The 17,621-nt window shown below is 38.2% G+C and overlaps 1 pseudogene; it reads left to right on the forward strand.

The window, feature by feature from the left end:
• Positions 1–1,497: 1,497 nt before the first annotated feature.
• LOC122093248 lies at positions 1,498–3,442 on the forward strand (annotated as a pseudogene).
• The last annotated feature ends 14,179 nt before the right edge of the window (positions 3,443–17,621 follow it).

Genomic DNA, 17,621 nt, shown 5'->3' on the forward strand with positions numbered 1-17,621 from the left:
CATCCATGAGTGACCAGGACTACTATCCAGCCTGGTCAGCCGAAATCAATCGGCTCGGGTTGATACACTAAACCGGATTTTATACAATTTTTGGACTAGAATACTCTAGTTCAACATTCATAGACAAGCACAAGTAACGCAGTTCATGTTGCTAGGCTTATCAAAATCTATTTTCTGGATCACTAGATGGCTAGTGTAGTAGGGGTGTCAAAAGGTCGGTTTGGCTTGATTTCATCATGTGTTTTTGATTTTCTATATATATTGGGATACATCGAAATTGACGATATTACATTTGGTATACAAAAGCCAAAACAAACCAAATGAAAGATGAGCATACCGGAAAGTTAATTTTTCTGTTATGATAGATGTTTCTTGTAGAATTGTGTGGATTCTATGCGTTTGTGAGGGCCAATGGAAACATACAAGGAAGTATCTACAGAAGAATCATTTTCTTTTCATGGGACAGACTCGTCATTTTACCCTATTGATAACATTTTCCATTCTTTTAATTATCACTTATTGGTCAATTATTGGCCTATTTTTATTTATAATAATAATAATAATAATAATAATAATAATAATAATAATAATAATAATAATAATAATAATAATAATAATAATAATAATAATAGTAATAATAATAATAATAATAATAAAAGATATATATTAAAAAAGGAATAAAGGCGGGCAAACATTATTGTACCCAGAATTGTGTCCTCATCTCTTCTCCCCACCTTGGAAATGTCTCCTTCCCTTACCATCCCAGGTCCTCCATTGTTTGAGCTGTTAGCACTTGGAAAACTAGTGTCATATTCAATCTCCAACCCTATAAAAAGGGAAAGAGAACGCTACATGGTCTTGTGGCCCTTGCATCAGAGAGGCCAATTAGAGCGTACGTGCACCAGGGCATTCAACAGGGTAGGGTGTTTCGCTGCCCCTATGTTAGGGCATAGAAGCGCACAAATGGTTTACTTTCTTTTCTCCTAAAAAGAAAAAAGAAAAAGATTGCTATACCCTACTAGCACAGGAAACGATCAAACACAATAGACGTGGAACTATGTTGCCTCACCAACAAGTTGCTAAAGATGCTTTCATGCACTCTCTGATTGGCCAGCACGTGGGCATGTGTTTGGGCAACAGGGCTCAAAACATATATTGTTAGTTGGGTTAAAAAAATATATATATTAATAAAAGGAAAAAAAAGAAAAGAAAAAAAAAAAAGATAAGAGTTCAATTGGGTTTGATGGGTTCAATTATGGAGGTCTGATGTTTGACATTCCTTTAGGAGCGCGGCAATTAATATCAGTTGATGGGAACCAAGTTAGACTGGTAGATTTAGGGTTTCCTTGCATGCATGGCAAGCGCACAAGCTCTTCTCGGCTTCTTGATTTGAAAACCGACTTGGCCCAAACTCCAAACTATAAATAAATTGGTATCGTTGTGATTGAAGAACAACCCAAGGAACTCTCAAAGAGAAGCTAAAGGAAGAAGGAGAATCTCTCTCATTCACTGTCCAATTCACTGTATAAACTTGTACGTGATTCATTGAGTTTGGAAGTTATTGAAACAAAAAAAAAAAAAAAAAAAAATGGCGGCTACCGGTAATCACAGCAGCATTTCCAAAACATGGAAGAAGCTGAGCGGGAAAGATAAGTGGAAGAACATGTTAGACCCACTCGACATCGATCTCCGGCGATACATTATCCACTACGGCTAAATGGGTGAGGCGACATACGACCCCTTCAACGCAGATAAGACGTCGAAGCATGCCGGAAGCAGCCGATACGGGAGGTCGGATTTCTTCTCCAAGGTTGGTCTGAAGATGGCCAATCCATACAAGTACGAGGTGACTAAGTTCCTCTACCCAACATCCTCAGTGGAAGTACCTGATGGTTTAATCTTGAAGTCTTTGTCGAGGGAGGCTTGGAGTATGGAATCTAATTGGATCGGTTACGTTGCGGTGGCTACGGATGAAGGGAAAGAAGTGTTGGGAAGGAGGGATATCGTGATTGCATGGAGGGGTACTGAGCAGGCTATGGAATGGGGCAATGACTTGAATTTCATCTTGGTCTCTCCTGAAGATGGTGATGGATATTCCATGTTTGGGAAGGGTTCCGGTGATGTGAAGGTGCATCAGGGTTGGTACTCTATGTATACTTCTGCTGATCCACTGTCCCTTTACAATAAGTCCAGTTCAAGAGCCCAGGTAAATTATTTTTGTCTTATTTTTGTCTCAGTTTATTTATTTATTTAATAATTAAATAAAGGATGGCAGGATGGCTGCTAGTTAAGAAGAATATACATGGTAAAGTATTTATTAATCACTGGGATTGGGGAGTAAAGACTAAGCAGCCTTAAGCTATATGTCCATCAACTACTTCCCAATAGAAGCTGGCGCAATACCTTTTATCCTAAATCGTCATCATCTCAATCCCATGATTGGGTTCTTTCAATTGGAATTGTGTATAGCATATGTCATCCTCTCTCTTCCTTTTCTGAAAAAACCCCTAAACTTCTTGTGTCTAGTCTTGTTATTCGTGCATTATGCTAGTTTACCAAAAATTATGCTCCTCTTTCATTTTATTTCTCTTTTTAATGTTATATGTTAATTTTTTTGATATTAAAATGAAAAATAAAATCATCACAAATTATGTTAATTAAAAAGAAAAAAAAGTAATGATCTAAAAAAAAATTGTATTTTTATATTAGTTTGTGAGTTTTTTTTTATTTTTTCTATTTTTTTAATAAATATGTTTTTTCCTTTTCGTCAGTAACCAAACAAAGGCCTTAGAGGGCCTTTTTGTGTGAGAAAATGGTTGATTAAATCCTTTTCAAGTTGGCATCTCAGGTATTGAATGAGATGAGTAGATTAGTGGAAAAATTCGAAAACGAAGAAATCAGCATAACTATAACAGGCCACAGCTTGGGAGCAATGCTTGCAATAGTGAACACAGCAGACATAGTTTCCAATGGACTGAACAAGCCCAAGGATGACCACCTAGACAATGCCTGCTTGGAGACGGCCTTCGTCTTTGCCAGCCCTCGCGTTGGAGATGCCGACTTTCGAAAATTCTGCTCCGGATTAGATGACCTTCGACTGTTGCGTATCCGTAACATCTCTGACATTGTCCCCAAGTGCTCGCATTTGGGCTACTCTGATGTTGGACAAGAACGGGCGATCGACACTAGAAAATCTAACTACTTGAAGAGTCCTGGCAATTTTTCAAGTTGGCATAGCTTGGAGGCATATTTGCATGGTGTCGCTGGCACTCAAGGTGCCAGAGGAGGATTCAAGCTAGATGTTGATTTTGATATCACTCTCTTGAATAACTCCAATGATGCATTGAAGGATGAATACCATGTGCCTGTTTCATGGTGGTTTGCGAAGAATAAGGGGATGGTTCAAGTTGATAATGGCTCTTGGAGGTTAATGGACTATTAGGAAGACCTTGATTTTGGGCTTTGAGTGTTATCTTATATAGACTCATATCATTTTTACCATACATCCATCATCATATTCTCGTCTCTATTGAAGCTAGAATTGTCGATTTTGAATTTAGTATACAAAATTGTATTCTGGATTATACATTCTATTGTAATTTTTTTTTTTTTTTTTTTTTTTTTTTTTTGTAATAATTTATAAGATAGATCCATCATCCATATATAGACATATTATACACATGTCAGTAAAGAATATAATTAGATTGTATTCCATAAAATTATATGTGCTTTATTTCAATAGACTGGATTTAATGATTCTGATCAGATGGATCCTAATAAATGGCCGAAGGAATTTGCCCTTGAGTCCTTGACCATGGGTGAAGGGAAACTCGGTCCGATTTTATTTTATTTTTAATCTCTTTTCACTTTCCTTCCCTCTCCTTTACTCGTAATTTGATGAATTCTACGACTCTTTTGCAAAGCTTGTTTAAATAATTTGAATGAGAGAGCCTATAAACAGTTTTATATATGTTGTCTAATACTAAATAGAATTTAACGGAGATATCGATCATGAGGATATTCAGGAAGCAAGATGGTCTTTTCAAGCGCAATTACGTCTGAGTGTAGAGAATACAACCAGAGATTGTTTTTTTTTTTCCAATACTCTTAGCTTTAACTAATGAAGATATCAAAATCAGGACTCTGTTCAATAGTATGACCATTATTTGCCAAGACTTCTTTAATTTACTTGTATTAGCGAGCATCCAATTCATTTTTAATCCATATTCTGTGGATGTTGACCTTTCAATCATAATAAATTACAACTATATTTTTACCCCGTGTGAGATCTATTTGAGTTTCGAGAAAAAAAAAAAAAAAGGGGATCTATTTGAGCTGGAACTGATCACCAAATAAATAAAGTTCTTCTCCAGCTACAAAATCATCTGTCACTAAAAACTTGGGCCCTAGAATTCAGATCTCCATCCCGAGATCCCCGCATCGCCAGCTTAGCAAGCCATTTTCACTTGGACATATAGGGGTGTCAATTCTAGGCTCGCATTGGTAAGTCCGATCAAGTCCGACATGTTATAAACAAATAGTACATGGTGCAACCGTCTAGCCCGACGGGTGCCCGACTGGCCCGACAAATTTATAAGCCTGACTTGAACCGACTCATTTAAGCCCGACCTAGCCCGACGACCCCTTTAATACTATTTGTATTTAATGCTAAGGCTATTTGATATGTACAGTTGAGATGGTGGTGATTATTATCTGAACATTCAACTTTTTTAAGCATAGTTTAATTGATTTAAACTTGTTCAACTTGGGTTGTGTAGGCATAGTTTAATTTATTTGAGTATCGGTGCATTAAATATTGAGTACCTTAGTAACTTAGTTACATCCATCTTTGGTTTAATCCTTTTTAACTATAGGATCTTTCATTGCTATGCCCATCTTTGCCTCATTTTATTGGTATTCCTTTGAAGCACATTTAAAAGGCCAATTTTTGTACAAAAAAAAAATACCAATTTTAAAGAGGACTTGTTTAAAGCTCGTTTAAAGGTAAATAAGTCTATAGCCCAGTTAAGGCCCGATAAAGGCCTATTTATGATAGCTCGATTAAAGCCCGAGACCGACCAGCCCGATTATCAATCATACCATGCCCGTGCTAACTAAGCCCATTTAGTTAAACGGGCATTCACGGTGCAACCCTAGAAATTGGTCGAGCCCGATTAGGCCAGACCGAGACCGACCCGGCCCGACTGATTGACACCCCTATGCATATATACTTATCCTAAGTGAATCAGGCAGCAATTTCCTAATAGGACTCTCCTAAGAGATTTCCTGCTAAAACTAAATCACCTACCAAATTGAGACTCTCTACAACCGCTTCTCTGCATCTACCGTCAATAAATATCGAGGTAAGCCCCCAAAAAAAGGGAATAATTTTTTTTTTTCACTCAGAGCTTTTTAGTAATTATTGCTCGAGACATCTAACTTAGACATTGGAGAGTCCATCTAGCATGGAAGAGGCCTAGGCGATTTCTTGCTGCAACAATTCCTTATTCCCATATTAAGATTCGACCCAATCAAAGTTGTTCACACTTCTCATTGCAGATGAAACTATTAAATGTTAAGGACTATAAAGAGGGTGCATGGACATATATGGATAGGTATGAATCTACATACAAGGGGAATTAATTGAACTTGAGGCTGAAATTTGACTTGTGGATAGTACAGACCATTTTCTAGATATCAAAAGGTCAAATTTGTCACATCACTCTTCCACATATAAAAATAAGTTATGATACAATCCATTTATCACAACATATGGTAGCAAAAAGATTTTCCCAATACAATAGTTTTATTATCTTTATTTTTTTAATAGGGTTTCCTAGGCTGTTTTTTTTAGTTATCTAACACTAGGTTTCTTTGAACATATGGTATCCAAATAAACAAGTTACAAAAGGTTGCAATCAACTAGCAAGTTGAGGAATTTCTATTTTCGTAAAAAAATGCAAATTGATTGAGTAAAAGCTAAGGAAACCATCTTAGATTCACCCAATAAATTGAGCCTGACGTAAGATTATATTTGACTTAGAAAGTTCAAAATATCCAAATTCTATTTATTTAATAATATAACGATCTGGATAATTGGATAAATAAGAATCCATATGTATCCTTTCTCATATTAAGATTAGAATTTATAAATACATTTTATTATAACCTTTATTAAATATTTTTTATTCATTTATACATTTATATGGTAGAATAATCAAGTATTTTAATGTTATTCTACTACTATTTATGTATTAAAAGTTATACATAATAGATACATATATATATATATATATATAAAGATATTTGGATGTGGACATTCATATCCTTATGAAATATGAGTTCAAATAGCAAGGTGAAATATTCATCGGATATCTTATTGTATTTGAATATCAGATTTGTTAATCAACTCCGAATTCAAATAATGGTATATATATTCATATGGAATTCACTTCATTTCTATCTTGAACTGTACTTGGTCTCCTCTGGATGCTAAAACCTAGGTTGTGCCATGTTCTATGGGGGCTTGCCCTGATTGACTCAGCTTGGTTTTTGGAGTATCCTTTCCCGCTGACATACAATGAGTCAATATCCAAATGGTGAGGTCTACTAACACCATTTCTTAGTTGTACTTTTTTCTCATATTTCCTTGAAAGGTAAAAATAGGTGTCGGATGATAACATTAGATCCCATCTATTTTCAAGTTTGCCCTTATATTTTCTATTTTTTACACTTGTTGGGTAATAACCAACCAACTACTTGACGTAATTATATGAGAATAACCAAGAGGATAGCACAGTTGGTGAGCAACGAACTTGATACGAGCCGTAAACTCGTACGTCCTAAGTTCGATGACTCACACTAGGCACACCTTGGGCCACTCACACAGGAGGTGTTTAGTGCTCTTCATTGCTTTCAATGTAAGTGAAATCAGTATGGACCCTGGGATTAATCCCATCATTAGCACAAAAAAATAAAATATATGAGAATTAAAAGAGCAACCAAGCATCGAGTGAACACAATATAAATGGAATCCAAGTGAGATATACTATCAAACACTAGAAGAGCAACACACACGACAAAAGTTACACATAAAATTAGATAAACTTCAGCCATAATTTATTTTCTTCTAATACTTGATTTTCTGAGCGAAATAGCTAACAAGATTTACTTATTATGCAATATACGATTATTTTATTTTATTTTATTTTTGGGTGCCCCTCCTAACTCCTACCCCACCACCCAAAAAATATATTTTTGTATGTAAGGTAATTTAAAATTTTAAAATAAATGAAGTAGTAATTATATGCTGTCAAATGTTTCAGTTTAGATGTTATTCTTATGTCGCCCCCAGGGAGAGGACACAAGGAGTGGTCTTCATGTACTTGCTCCTTCTAATGTCCTAAAATATGTTGTCCATATATATATATATATACATATATATTTAAATATGTTGTGCATATATATATATACATATATATTTAAATGATTGATGTTTGGGAAATTATTCAAATTAAAAACATTTGGCATATTTCCGGGAATTATAAACAATGGTGCAAATGTATGAATCTGTCGTGTTGGATGTTAATTGAGTATACAAATTTTCGAGTAGTACCTTAGAGAAAAAATCTAAAATTATGTAATAAGAAGAAGAAAAAATGTGTTCCCTTACAAAATATTTGCTTTTCATATATTATTTTGGGAAGAGACTGTCTATATACTAGTGTTGTATATTGGCATCATATATGACAGAGAGAAAAATGTGTGTCGGAGTGTAAAATAGGGGGCCCATAGGTATTACTGATGAGAAAGGAGAAAGAATGTGCGAGAGGATGTGACATAAGGTGTGGGGTATACATCATTTTCCCATTATTTTTTAGGAGAGTTTTCCTATGTTGTGGGTTCAGGATGTAATGCTTTTTATAGTTTAAGAGGCAAAGTTTGAGGCTGTGATGGAAGGAATCTTGATGGTGAAGTCCATAGAGGCTAAGGGTCTGTGGATTGAATCGGATTCGGCTGCAGTGGTATCGGTGATTCATAATAACCAGATTCCTTGGTTTATTCTCCAAAAATGGATTTTCGCTCTTCTATTTTTCGAGTCTATACCTTGGAAAATTAGCCACTGATTTCACGAGGCTAATCCCATAGCCGACTATCTGGCGAAGAAGGTAGCTAAGTCTGGGATCTCTGATTTCCTGGTGACCTTCCCGAGGCATATTCAGATTGACTTGGAGAATGATGCGATGGATAGGCATAGATTTCGAATTTGCTAGGGCGCTACTTGCTCTCTCTACTGATGGCCATGCCGAAGGTGGAGTTAGTAAGTTACTCTAGTGGTTTCTACCTTGTCTGTTTTTGTTTTTTGCTGTATTTTTGTTCCCTCTTTTTAATAAAGTGATCTTTTAGCAAAAAAAAAAAAAAAAAAAAGGTTGTGTCTCTTCTAAAAATTACAAATAGGACTAGAAAAATACAAGGAGGAGAGAGAGTGTTTGGTGATTTGGTGGGAAGACATTCTGCCGATGAGGAAGATGGTGATGGAGGTGCTAGGAAGTCTCATGATCGAGGTCCAGAGATTCTTGTCCTTGATGGTTTGCCGGAGGCTACAATGCACAAATGATCTTATGCGAAGGTATTGGAAAATTCTTCATGGTCTGCGATTGATTTGCTTCCTGAACCTATCTAGGCAAGAAACATTTGTCGCATTGTCATTCCCCAACTAGATTACGAATCCAAAAGGAAAAACTTTCGATTTGCTTTGATAAGGAGAGTGAATTTCCATGTGATTTCACTCGATGCTTTGAGGGAGGAGGTGCGTGTCAACTAGAAGCTTAGTAAAGGTGTGACCATGCATCCTCTTTGGAAAGGCTTTGTAATTTTCCAATTTCAATGTGAAGGCAACAAAGCTGCAGTATGGAGGAGAAGTCCTTTACAAGTAGAAGATCAGGTTATCCGATTTCAACATTGGAAGATTGATTTTAATATCCATGAGAAGTAGATATTCACAAAACTCATTTGGGTTCGTCTTCCGGATCTTCCTCTCGAGTCCTAGCATGAGAACGTTCTGCTATCTATTGCTAAGGCAGTGGGAAGTCCTGTGGCCTTAGACCGGAGGACAAGGGAAGGTCTTCTGGGGTACTTTGCAAGGGTGCTTGTTGAAATTGGTATTTCTGAATTGGCTGTGAGGATTGATGAAGTCCAGGTCAAAAGATTAGAACCAGATACTGATAAGGTATTTGGCTTCCATCAAAAAGTGGTGTATGAAGACAATGTTGAGAGATGTGGGTACTGTAGGCGATTGGGTCATCAGGTATCTTCTTGTAGATTGAAGAAAGCGAAGGATGCGAAGCAGTTTGCTAAGGACAACGCTGCTTCTATTCTAGGGGTGGTGTTCGTGGAAGATGGAGTCAACCCTGTGAGGGTTAACTTGGTGGGGGAGTTTTCAAGTTTAAATGGGGATTCTCTTAATGTAAATAAAGTTATTTCCGATTTAGGGAATCCTCAAGATTCGGTGGAAGGTGAGGGTATCCAAATATTTTTGGAATCTTTTATAATTGTTCCTAATGAGATAGGAAAGGAGGCTATCATTGGTGTGACTGGTGATGGTTTTGAAATTCAAAATTCGATGGAGAAGGATCTCTAAGATCTGGTGGAGAATATATTAGTCAATGGGTTGGATTCGGGTTCGGAGTATGGTTCTTTAGACGGGGACCCAGTTCCTTCCTGCCCACCCATTGTAGATAGAGACCATGACATGGTGTATGGGTCTCAGAGTGATGTTCAGGGCCCTGATCTCAGATTCTCTACGCGACAAAGAAGAGAGCCTGTGGTGGCGAGTCATGGTCGTGGTCGTGGTCGTGGTGGTGCTAACCAGGTGGGGCGGCATATTAGTGATCCATGTGGGTCTTTTTCTTGAATATTTGTGGAGTGAGGAAGGCTACTGGTAAAACGGCCTTACAAATGATGGTGAAGGTGCATTTCTCGGAGATTGTATGCTTGGCTGAACCTATGGTTCAAGTAAATAGATTTCCTGCTTTGTTTTTCAATAAGTTGGGTTATTCCATAGATTTTATTCACAATAGTAGGCAGAATAAAGTTCTGAATTTATGGAATATATGGAAGTGTGGGATATCCCATCCAGTAGTTACTGCAATGTCGGAACAACATATCTGTATTGAGTGTGACTGGCCTGGAAGCAAGGTGGGTCTATCCTTTGTTCATGCAAGCTCAGTCAAAGTGGTGCGTCATCAATTATGGCTGGAGTTGGAGTCGCAAGTTTCTTCTGTGATCCCATGGTCTATTCTTGGCTATTTTAATGCTAATTTGCTTTCTAATGAGAAAAGGGGGCCTAGTAGTTTTAATCTCAGCTCTACAGCTGTGTTACAGGTGATGATTGATGCTTGTATATTATTGCCAGTTTCATCTACTGGGAAAAAATTTACCTGGACTAATAATAGGAGGAGGGGTCATGTGGCAACCGTTTTGGATCGTAGTTTTTGTAATGAAAAATGGGTTGATTTTTTCAGAAATGTTATGCAGGCTATCTTGTTGAGTTCGGTATCAGATCATGCTCCGTTGCTTGAACTTTCTGATATTGTCCCTAATTCTAATAACATTCCATTCAGATTCCATGGATTTTGGATGAAAAACGACTGTTTTTTCCCAGTGGTTGAGGAGGCATGCAAGGTGCAGTTAAGATGTGACTCTATATATGTTCTATCTGAGACGTTGAAAGGGGACATTAAAGGTATGGGTGCGTGATTCCTTTCCAAATCTAAATATGGAGGTAGAAAAGGCAACAAAGGATTTAAAATTGATCCAGGACTCAATTGAAGAATCAGGGATGTCTGATGACCTTTTCAATAAGGAGGCTGATGCAAAAACTGCTTTATTGACTACAAGTCACAGGCATGAAGCTTCATGGGCTGAAAAGACGAAGCTGAGGTGGGTGAAAAATGGGGATTGCAACTCAAAGATCTTCCACCTTTCTGTGAAGCTGAGGAGGCTAGAAACCAAATTTCTGCTTTAAAGAGGGAGGATGGGTCTTGGGCCTTGGATCAAAGGGGTATTGCTGAATATATTGCTTCTAGTTTTTAGAAGTTCCATGAGCCAACCAGTATCACAGAGCACCACGATCTTTTGGATTGCATTCCCAAAGTTCTGTCTAATGAAGATCTGGCTAGTTTGGAAGCAGTTCTTGGTAGAGAAGAAATCAAACAAGCAATGTGGGATCTGAATCCTGATAGTTCTCTTGGTCCTAATGGATTCCCAGGGAATTTCTTTAGGAAATGCTGAGAGACTGTGGATAGGGATTTTGGTAAGGCGGTTGTTTATATTTTTTCTGATGGGATACTTGCCCAAAGGAATAATAACTATTTTATTTCATTAATTCCTAAATTTGAGGTTGCTTCTTCTCTAGATAAATTTAGGACCATATGTATGGGTAATTATTTTTGTAAGGTCCTATAAAAAATTATGTCCTCTAGGCTTATGCCTTTTTTTTTCGCGTTTGGTCTTAGAGGAGCAGGGTACTTTCCAGAAGGGCAAGATCATTTCTTCTAACATTAGTTTGGCCTCTGAATTGGAAAATCTAATGCATTCAGCTGTGAGGGGTGGTGGCATGGGTTTAAAACTAGATGTTTAGAAGACATACGACTCCTTGTCATGAAAATTTCTTTTTGCCACATTGGAGAAGTTTGGTTTTTCTGCCAAATGGATTTCTTGGATTCAGCTTCTTTTAAGCTCTTCCAGGTTATCTGTGTTAGTGAATGGAAGTCCAGTGGGTTTTTTTTTTTCCAGTGGGCAGAGGTCTGAGACAAGGGGATCCTATTTATCTAATCTTGTTTTTTTTTTTTTTTTTTGGCTGAGGAGGCTTTCTGTAGAGGTCTGAAGATGATGGTTAGGGATGGAAAGCTGAAGTCTCTCCCTAGGCCTCGAGGTGTGTCCATTCCCTCTCATTTATTTTTTGTAGATGATATATTTATTTTTATGAATGCATTTGCAGAATATGTGAAGAATCTCCAGGCTTTTCTAGATAAATATCAAGCCTTTTCTGGGCAAAAATTTAGCCTTTTCTGGGCAAAAATTTAATCTAGATAAAAGCAGCTTGTTTTTTGGAAAGGTGGCACCCCACAAGAAACAATATATCTCTTCTCTGCTGGGCATTAAATCTGAAAGGTTTCTGACGAAGTATCTGGGTGTGGAAACTTTCAAGGGAAGAGTGAGAGGATCTCATGTGTTACCTCTGTTGGATAGTATAATAAGAAGACTAATTGCCTAGAAGGGTAAACTGCTCGATGGTGGGAAGAGTGGAGTTGGTGTGATCAGTGATCTCTAGTATCCCTATCCACAATTTTGTAGTCTATTGGTGGCCAGACCATTCCATCAAATTGGTTGAAAGGTGGATGTGCAATTTCATTTGGCCTGGTGATATGGAGGTACAAAGAAAATAATGGTGAACTGGGACGATGTCTACAAACCAAAACAGGAAGGGGGATTAGGAATTCGCAGACTACATGATGTTAATTTTGCTTTCCTAGAAAAATTGACTTGGCAGATTAAGTAGGAGGAGTCCTCTATGAGTAAATTTTTTTGTGGTCATTTTCTAAAAGTAGATGGATCTCTGAAATCTGGCCATATCTCCTCTTCGATTTGGCCAGGCATAAAGAAAGTGTGGAATTTTGTGACTTTAAATGAGCAGTGGATAGTAGGTAATGGTCACAAATTGATTTCTGGAAGGATAGGTGGCTGGACCAACCCTCCATTGTAGAAAGGATAATGATTGACGGTGGTCACTGTGGGAATTTAAAGGCTAAAGTCTCTGACTTTATTCATAATTCAAGATGGAGTTTTCAACAGGCAGCGTCTGGCTTCATGAATGAAATTATTGAGAAAGCTAAGTCTATTCATATTTCAAGAATGGAGGATGAGTGTCATTGGCGCCCTTCTTCAGTAGAGGTTTTTTCCATAAATTCAGCCTGGGAGGTCTGTAGAAGGCGCTCGCCTAAGGTGGGTTGGTCATTATTGGTGTGGCAATCTTCTGTTCAACTGCACCAAGCTGTTTTCGGATGGAGATTGATCAGAAATAAACTGGATTTAGACGATAATGTGAAAAGGAGGGGTATCCCTCTGCCTTCAAAATATAATCTATGTGGTAAGTCAGAGTAGTCTAAAAAGCCATTTATTTTATGAGTGTAGTTTCGCTAGCTCGATGTGGTCTTGGTTCTGTCAATGTTTTGGTATGTTCAGAACAGTTTTTTTAGATGAAGCTCAGATGATTTCTTGGTGGAAACTCCAAGCAAAATCAGTGTCGTTGAGAGGGGTGTGAAATAAGGGGTTTGCGTTGATTCCTTTTTTCATCTGGATGGAGAGGAACTCCAGGCGGTATGAAGGTGTTAGTTCCTCTGAGCAGTTTTGCTTCTCTAGAATAAAAAATGAAATTCACTCTTAGACTCTGGCCCATTCTAGGGTAGCTATTTCGATTGAAGACCTGATGTGTGATAGAAGGTTGGGATTTCTAGGGGTGCAGCACAGGCAAAGAGAATTATTTGAAATTTTTTGGTGTCCTCCACCAACAGGATGGGTGAAATTAAATTTAGATGGTTGCTCGTTGGGAAATCCGGGAAAATCAAGTGGGGGTGGTGTTCTTCGTAATGCGAAGGCAAATGTGATATATAACTACAAAGAGTTCCTCGGAATATGCACAAATTTTGAAGCGAAATTCTTGGCAATTATTGTAGGAATTGAAGTTGTAGATCGATTAGGAGTGCAGAGTCTATGGATTGAGTGTGATTCGGTCACGGTGGTTTTTCTTCTGCAGAAAAAGAAAATCCCTTTGAAATTTCGCCAAAGGTGGATAAACTGTTTGTCTTACCTTGAAGGGGTGGAGTGGAAGATCACGCATTGCTTTTGTGAAGCTAATTCAGTAGTGGATTTCTTATCAAAATCTGCTGCTCATTTTGAAACCTTTTTGCCTGTGACATTCGAGCCGGCCTTGGTCAAGTTGGATATGGATATGGATGCCTCGGGTCGTCCGAGATGTGGACTTCATTAGCCCCTGAGCTTTATTTTCTCTGCTTTGTGGAGGAGAGTTGGCTTGATGGCTTTTTCTGCTGATGGCAATACCAAAGGTGGATTAAGTTTTATCTCTGCTCTTCTCAGTTTATTTGATAGTGTATTTTTTGAGTGTTTTTATCCCTAATGTATTATATTTTTCCTCCTTATATTTTTAATTCAAATGATATTCTAGAGAAAAAAAAGGGTTGTGTCTCTACTGATGGCAATGTCGAAGGTAGAGAAATTACTCAATGGTTTTGTTCTCTTCTCATTCTTTTAATTCTTTGTTCCATTTTATTGAATTAATATCATTTGCTAACTCTTAGAAAAAAATAAGTGTGTTCAAGAAAAAGAACAACCATCAATAATCACGATAAATGTTCACCCCCTATATACAAATGGTCATTAATACATACCATATGGACACCATCCGAACCCATCAGTCAAGGAAGACAATGAGTATGTGAAAACATGATTTTATTTTTTAATGTTGCGCATCTGGCGTCCCTAACGTGGTTCCCAACTACTTGCTCGTAGGCCACTCCAATGTCAGACTGGTGCAAACACTCAAAAGTCTAACTACTTGAAGAACCCTAGAGATTTTTCAAGTTGGCATAACTTGGGGGCTTACTTGCATGGTATCTTTGCACACAAAGGGTGACAGGAGGGTTCAAGCTAGAAGTTGATCTTGATATCTCACTTGTGACAAGAACATGGATGGGTTGAAGGATGCCTGCTTCATGGTGGGTTGAGAAGAATAATGGGATGGTTCAATTTGATAATGGTTCATGGAAATTAATGGAGCATCAAGGTGACATTGATTTTGGGCTTTGAATGTTCATCTTATATTGTGTCAGTATGATTATGATTTGTATTGTACATTCATAATAATATTATAGTCTCTATTGAAGCCTAGAATCGCCTATTTCTTGTGAAAAAAACTCGGAAAATCTGTGTATAAAACCATAAAGGCTTCAACACATCTAACTGTACAAAAGATACATTTGGCTTTCTACACCAACCTCATAAAGGCCCACCAAGAGGCATAGTTCAGTGCATAGTTAGCAAAAAAGGGAATGACAAAAAAAAAAAAAAAAAAGGAACGGATGGGATGGATTTTAAATGGTGAAAAATTCTATACAATACATTCAAACAAATGGTAAAAAAAAGCAGAGAATGTAAAAAAATAATAAACGGACGGTAAGGGTTTTAAACATGTGGTTTTAAAAAAAATGGAACAAAAAGATGCTAGTATACTCATATAAATTAAGGAATTATTTGATAAATACTTGCATCTAAAGTTCAAAATAGTTATCACATCTAAAATATATATTCCTGGACTCATTTTAAGATCTAAGACATCAATGAATATCATCAAACTCTAACTCTAACTCTAACTCTAAATTCATAGACTAAAAAAAAAAAAATCCAATGTCTTGTTTAGCAATGAGGCTTGGCTATGATGTTTTTCACTGTTGAAAGCATAGTTACCACACTTTCAAAGTGATGCATGTTCAGTTGGAGTTAGGAGTCATCACCTTAGAAACACTTTTCAGCAGATGCATCAGTTTGTAGCTTAATTTTGGGGTCCATGCATTGAATTGCAGTTGAAGGTGACACATGAGATATGTAGACCTTTGAGTTACCTTTACGTTGGTGAAAAATCAGGTCAATTGGAGTCCGGAAGAGAAAGATATAATTAGCTAAGTAACCATTATGTTCAACAAGTATGAAGTCCTAAAAAAAACAAAAAAAAAGAATGTGTTTAGAACAGACATGGTTGCCGTTTGCCTCTTTTTCTTGATTCTTTAGGAAGTATACGGAAAAACATTTTTTAAACTGTAAAAAAATAGAAACACGTCTAAATCGAAGCATTTTTGTTAACTAGGATCCGAAGTAGTTGGATGTTTCTCTTTGATAGAAATTGGAGGAGAGAGAAGCACCGTTTTTTTTAGGAGGAGGACTCATGAGCGGCACAAGGAAACCCTAAATTTCACGGTGGCCATGGCTGCCATGGGCTAGAGTGCGGCTGGAGAGAGGACTGGATGGTTGCTTCTTTTCTTTTGGGTGAGTCGCATCTCATCCCAGGTTTTCTCTTCTTCTCAGCTGGCTTTGAATTTTTCCTCTGGGGGAGGTTTCTTGATGGAGAATGGAAGTGCAGTGCAGCCACGATCTGGAATGCTAGAGGGGGATAGGCTTCATCAACAAGGGGATCAGTCAGACAGACCACAGGAGGATAGCCAGTGTCAACAAGATGAAAACCAAGGCAGGCCATGCGAGGAGAGGCAGCGATCTTTTGCTATTGTAGTGGGAGGAGGATCGCTTCCTAATGTAGAGAACCTGCCTTCTCCCATTCGTTTGGGGAATATGACCAGAATCAAAATCCCGCAGGAGGCTTATGTGCGACAGGTTCAACGTCATAGGTTCGCTCTTCTTAGAAGAGTAAACTTCAGAGCCACTACTATGGACAGGGTTCGATCGTTGGTACAATCTTGGGAACTCAAGGATGCAGTTGATCTTAAATCATTTGGCAAGGGATTTGTGCTTTTTCGTTTTCACACTAAAGATGAGATGATGGCTGTATGGAAGAAAGGTCCAGTGCGGTTTGATGGATTGCTTCTGTGTTTCCAGCGTTGGCGCCCTGAGTTCAAGGCTAATGAGGAGGAACTAACTAATAGGCTAACCTGGATACATTTCCCGAATCTTCCCCAAGAGTATTGCGATGAAGAGATCCTTCTTTCAATGGCGAAGGCTGTGGGCCGTCCTATTGCCAGTGATAGGAGAACGAGGGAGTCATAGTATGGCCACATTGCATAGGTGTGTGTCGATGTGGATGATTCATTGCCAAGGGTTGAGGAGATTTATATGGAATGGGAAAACCTCAACTCGGCTGACCTGTTTCTATTCAAACAGGTTGTGGAATTTGAGGATCCTCCTTCTCGTTGTTCTCTATGTCGTCGCTATGGGCATAGGGCAGCAATGTGTCATTTGAATATCAATGAGGCCACGGTTGAGCCTTCTGTCCCTGGGGCTACGTATGTGGATCAGAGAGAAAGGGTAAGGAGGCATCGAAGACAATGGAGGCCTAAACAAGTCCAGCCAGAAATCCAGCATACGACTTTGGCTTCTAATGAGGTTCAACGTCCACCTGTGGCAGAGACGGGAGTGGAAGTTGAGGTAACAGGTGTGGAAGCTGAGGGGACGATCTCAGACTTTGATGGGGTTACTTGTTTGGGAAATAATATTGATATTATGGGTGTTGCTAGTGTTGTGGACAGCGAGTGTGGGGGTGATCTTGAAGTTGTTTTGGAGGTTAGTCCAACTGATAGCCAGGTTGCAGACCAAGCTTATTGTGAAACATCGCCAATGTTAGTGGCAAGATGCGATGGTGGTAGAGTGGTTGTGGTGGAGAACGACCTGTCACAAGTTACATCTGATCATGTTAATGGTCTTCCAATGGAGATTTGCAATAGCAGGGTCCATATGGGTGATGTTCCAGAGACAAGTGCTCAGGGTGCTAGGAAAAAAAAGAAAAGAGGAGCTGAGCTGTCAATGGTGGATGGGTTGTT

The sequence above is a fragment of the Macadamia integrifolia genome, chromosome 11 (assembly GCF_013358625.1).
Source record: "Macadamia integrifolia cultivar HAES 741 chromosome 11, SCU_Mint_v3, whole genome shotgun sequence".
Lineage (NCBI taxonomy): Eukaryota > Viridiplantae > Streptophyta > Magnoliopsida > Proteales > Proteaceae > Macadamia > Macadamia integrifolia.